This window comes from Limulus polyphemus, unplaced genomic scaffold (assembly GCF_000517525.1).
Source record: "Limulus polyphemus unplaced genomic scaffold, Limulus_polyphemus-2.1.2 Scaffold430, whole genome shotgun sequence".
Taxonomy (NCBI): domain Eukaryota; kingdom Metazoa; phylum Arthropoda; class Merostomata; order Xiphosura; family Limulidae; genus Limulus; species Limulus polyphemus.
The window spans coordinates 392,364-397,909 of record NW_013666040.1 but is presented as its reverse complement, the minus strand read 5'-3'; positions in this window follow the sequence as shown (position 1 = coordinate 397,909).

The window sequence follows — 5,546 nt, the reverse complement described above, 5'->3', positions numbered from 1 at the left end:
AGTAGCCCAAGAGTTGGCGGTGATGACTAGCTGCCTTCCCTCTAGTCTTACACTGCTAAATTAGGGACGGCTAGCGCAAATAGCCCTCGTGTAGCTTTGCGCGAAATTCAAAAAGAAAAAAAAAACAAATCATACGCTACCTTATAGGGCATTTACTCAATAACTACTTCTTTAATGTAGACAATAACATCAATATAAAATAGTATGCAAACATTTTGGTCAGGATTGTACCTTATGCGATAGGTGGGTTAAATTATTAAGTCATAGATCCCCTAGATTTAAGTATCGCCACAAAAGGCTTTGGTCTTCTTTTTGAGCCCCCCAGTAGCACAATGGTATGTCTGCGGACTTACCACGCTAGATACCGTGTTTCGATACCCGTGGTGGGCAAAGCACAGATAACCCATTGTGTATCTTTGTACTTGACTATCTAACAAACAAACAAATCTTCTTTTTCAACCGAATAACGGGAGCGACTGTCAACACTGCATGTTCAGCCCATTAAATGAAACAGACACTTTTAAACAAAAACGTGTAACTACTACAAAGATATAAAGGAGCAAAAAAGATTCAGAAAATATACAAAAAAAAAACAAACTCAAAGATAAAAGTAAATAATATATAATGTGTAGAGTTCTCAGTCTTGGGAGAAGCTAAGTTCAACAAATTTATTAAAGTGACCAAATTAGAAACATGTCTATCTACGACATATATAACCAACGACATGTATAATTCACGATTTTTGCTTTCGTGAAATAGACTTACTTGCAAGATTGAATTCGAACGTGAAATCCACTTGCTGTGAAGTTTTCTAACAAAAAAAAACAAACTTTTTTTTAATTCTAATAATTCTTTCGAGTCTTGTTCTTAGACAAAATGGTTATTTTTTTGGGGGTGGGGAGGTATGCTAAGTCAGTTTAGTAATTGTGGTTGTATTTTACCACAAAACTACGCAATGGGCAATCTGTGCTCTATCCAACGGGGAGGGGGAATCTAATCCTGGATTTGAGTGTTGTAAGTCCTTAAAATTACCTCTGACCTATCGGGGGACTGGTATTTTCGTTTTAGAGAAATTTCACAGGTGGCGCTTAGGAGTACATCACTAAACACATTAAAAAAAGCCAAATCTTTGGATCACTAAACACATTAAAAATAGCTATATTATTGGATCACTAAACACTTTAAAAATAGCTAGATCTTTGGATCACTAAACACATTAAAAATAGCTAGATCTTTGGATCACTAAACACATTAAAAATAGCTATATCTTTGGATCAATAAACACTTTAAAAATAGCTAGATCTTTGGATCACTAAACACATTAAAAAAGCCAAATCTTTGGATCACTAAACATATTAAAAAAGCCAAATCTTTGGATCACTAAACACATTAAAAATAGCAATATCTTTGGATCACTAAACACATTAAAAATAGCTAGATATTTGGATCACTAAACACATTAAAAATAGCTAGATATTTGGAAAGCTATCAGAGGAAAATTACTTGATATGCATATACATAAGTAAGAAAAGTATAACCTGAATTATATGTGATACTAATTCACAGTGAACATTTGGTAACTTGAACCAGAATCAGCTGTTACTGAGATTAGGATACTCAAATATGTCCTGTTCTTATTCGTTAATCCAATTGTTATTAAGGGTAAAAACAACCTGCTCCTTAGTGATACATTTTTAATTTATAGATATTTTAATATTTTGTTAATTATTTCGCTTCCTCTTAAATTAAATCATTGCTTTCAAAATTTTATCTTATTTAAATGAATTGATTCATAGGGTTTGTAATCTTAACTATTTGTAGCAAAAGCTTTCTGAATTAAAGGCTTCTATTATTTTTATTAAATGTTACTCTCCAGTGGCACAGCGGTATGTTTGCGGATTTACACTGCTAGAAACCGGGTTTCGATACTCGTGGTGGGCAGAGTACAGATAGCCCATTGTGTAGCTATGTGCTTAACTATAAATAAATAAAAATAACAGATACAATGGTTTACTTAAATATACAATTATTTAATTTCTTTGTTTGTAGTTATGTACAAAGCTACATATCGGGCTATCTGTGCTCTGCCTTCCAAGTATATCGAAACCTGGTTTATAGTCAATTGTTTAATAACGCCGTATTGTAACAATAAAATTGTCATAGGTATTGTTTGGAAAAATAAACACGTGATTTGATAAGCCTTCCACTTGTATTTATCCTAAAAAAAATTGAAACATAAAAAGTCCGAGAGAGGGCGTATTAACTTAAAACATAACCATCAAGATTATCTTGATAATTATCCACATAATCTTAAAGATTAAGGGTGAGAAAGCCTAACCAGTTCATTAAATAAATCCTCCTGTCTTGACGTTCATTACTTAAAACATAATCTCATTCCTGCTCCCCCCAATAAAAAGTTACACCAGCATACCAACTGAAGTAATCAAAACCTCGCTGAGTAATAAAAAATCTGACTTGTTATTAACTGCTATACAACTTCTAAATGTCTAAGTTATTTTATTGCTAGAGTCTAAGCCCTAGTTTATGCGTTTACTCTTGTAAAATAGTCCCAAGATTAATGACAAAAAATATTTGTTCATTAAACAAAGCTCTAACATCAAGGTAATGAATGACATTTTTTAAGATTGTATTTCATATGAAATGTTAGATAGAAATAAGAGATAAATTTTCTATTTTTTTATCATTATTATTTTTACATTCTTTGCTGAGAACCATATTTCAGTGACCTCGTAACTACCAGACTTTGCAACAAAATGTTTTAAGTCAGCCATGATTGGTGATATGTTGAGGTGGAGTGTGTGAGTTCGAGCTATCTGTTGTGTCCACCGAGGGGAACTGAACCCCCGATTTTAGCGTTATAAATCCGTAGACTTGAGGTAGAGAGGGAGATTTAACGTATTTAATGAAGAAACCTTTTTGAACATCTCAAAAGTATTTATAGTAAGGAAACATTCTAGAGTGAATAAAATCATTTTCGGTAACTATATGTGTAATAAATGCAGATCATATAAGTTTCTCGCAATCTAAACTCCCAACGGTCAAATCCCACTATTCGGTCGAATAAGAGTAGCTCAAGAGTTAGCGGCGGGTGCTATTGATAGCTGCCTTCCCTCTGGTTTGTCAGTTCAAAATCAGGGCCGGCTATTTGCGCAGTTAGCCCTTTGTGGAGATTTGTGCAAAAATAGTGAATAAAAACAAATTATCACATGTGTGCTAAGTGACACCAGGGAGCTCGATAAAAGCCTGTAACAAACATTTCGGTAACGTTAGTCTCTAGAAAATGTAACTTTAGTTTGAATTATCGACTTTGTCATTGTTTACAATATTTTGACTTTACTATTGATTTTAATAGCACATAATGACGTATTTGATAGAGTACAATATTCATACATTTGTTTAGAAGGCCCCACAAAATCTCAGACAACGGGGCTGCTTATAGCGCTATCTTAGCTATCACACACCAGTATATCCTGAACGAGAACATCTACTTTTCACTCGTGTGGACGCTTAGCACCCTCAGTTTTAAGAGCTTTGAACCGAATAAGAGGATTGACTGTCATTTTTATAACGCGCCTATAGCTGACAGTGTGGAGCATGCTCAGTGCAATCACGTTTCGAGTCCTGAAATCATTTCGTTAACTTGTTGCTTGTGGGGGAATGTAGCAAGTGAATAAATCGTTTTGTTAATTAACTTGGTGTTAGTTTCTAGTGGGGAATATAGTAAGTGAACAAATCGTTTCGTTAATTAAGTTGTTATTTGTTTCTAGAGTGGAATATAGTGAGTGAACAAATCGTTTCGTTAATTAAGTTGTTACTAGTTTCTAGTGGGGAATATAGTGAGTGAACAAATCGTTTCGTTAATTAACTTGTTACTAGTTTCTAGTGGGGAATATAGTAAATGAAGATATCGTTTCGTTAATTAACTTGTTACTAGTTTCTAGTGGGGAATATAGTAAATGAAGATATCGTTTCGTTAATTAACTTGTTACTAGTTTCTACTGAGGAATATAGTAAGTAAACAAATCGTTTCGTTAATTAACTTGTTACTAGTTTCTAGTGGGGAATATAGTAAGATGAATAAATTTTGACTGGGTGTGTTTAGTAAAACGAAATACTTAATGTTCTAGAACGTTTAAACCAATACTATAATAGTTATCTTAATTTTCAGTAGAATTCTCTTGTCATGTGCAGTTGTTGTTAGGCCTTACTTCATAGACAGAATTTGTAGACCGATTACAGGATACGATTCAGAATTAGTTACTTCCAAAATATGGTTTCTGAAAGCATGAGTAAAGGCGGAAGATTAAGTTATATGAAATTTAGACATTGAAAAGCCAAAAATGTTAAGCTTTCATTCCAGCTCGTTAGTCGGCGCTGCTGTCACACTTGCACTTTATATCTTTCTTACACCTCAAGTTTCGTCTTTCTTTACATTGAGGTCAGGCGTAACCTAGTGGTTAAAGCGCCTGGATTATTAATCCTCGAGTTTATGGTCCTCATCACGTTGATGTATAAACGCGTTTCGCCATTGGTGAGCTATAAGAACTACAGTCAAGTTCCCTTTTCGGTTAGACGATAATACTATAATAACAGGTAGCTCCGACCCCTTATCGGCACAGAAATGTCTGCGGACTTATAACATTAGAAACCCGTTTTTGATACCCGTGGTAGGCGTAGCACAAATAGCCCATGGATAGCTTTGAGTTTATCTAAAAATAAACAAAAATAACAGTTTTTTTTTGTAGTTAAGCACAAAGCTGCACAATGGGCTATCTGTGCCCTGCCCACCAGGGGTATCAAAAACGGGTTTCTAGTCAATTATTTAATAATATGTAAAATTACTTCCTTAATTATTCAATGGTTTAATAACAGATAAAGTGGTTTGTTTAACCCCTCGATGTTTTATTAACTAATTAAATTGCTTATTGAACTCAATTGAAGTATACAGTGTTTTCATAACAGGTACGCTGTTCTATTTCTATATAAAATGGTGTAATAGCAAGTACGTGAAATGTTTAAAATTTGTTTTTCAAAAATCGTAATATATATCCACCTATTTTCCTTCATCTATCTACTTGTCTATTTGTGGTGCATGCGCTACTTTTTGTTGTTGTTTTTGTATTTACCCATCTCCTAGTGGGTGATTACAAATTATTAGAGCATTTGTAACGACAGAGCAGATATTTGTATGTAGATGTGAATACAACTCCGTATTATAACACGTCATCGACTAGAATACAATGACAGATGAGATAAGGCGGCAAAACTAATACTCGGATAGATGGTAGCAAGAAACTGATTATAATTGATACCAATGTTTTGTTCTCATCACTCATCAGATAGATTCTGTAGATTTCAAAACTCTCAGGCACACGTCTGTTCAATTAAGTATTAGGTCGTCAAGAAATTAATATCGCGTTTTGGAACACTCTCATTAACCACCACCCAAAAACGTACATCACGTATAATAGTTAAACGAACCGCCTAAGCTTCACGTTAGTGTAGCCTATATAATATGTAAACTT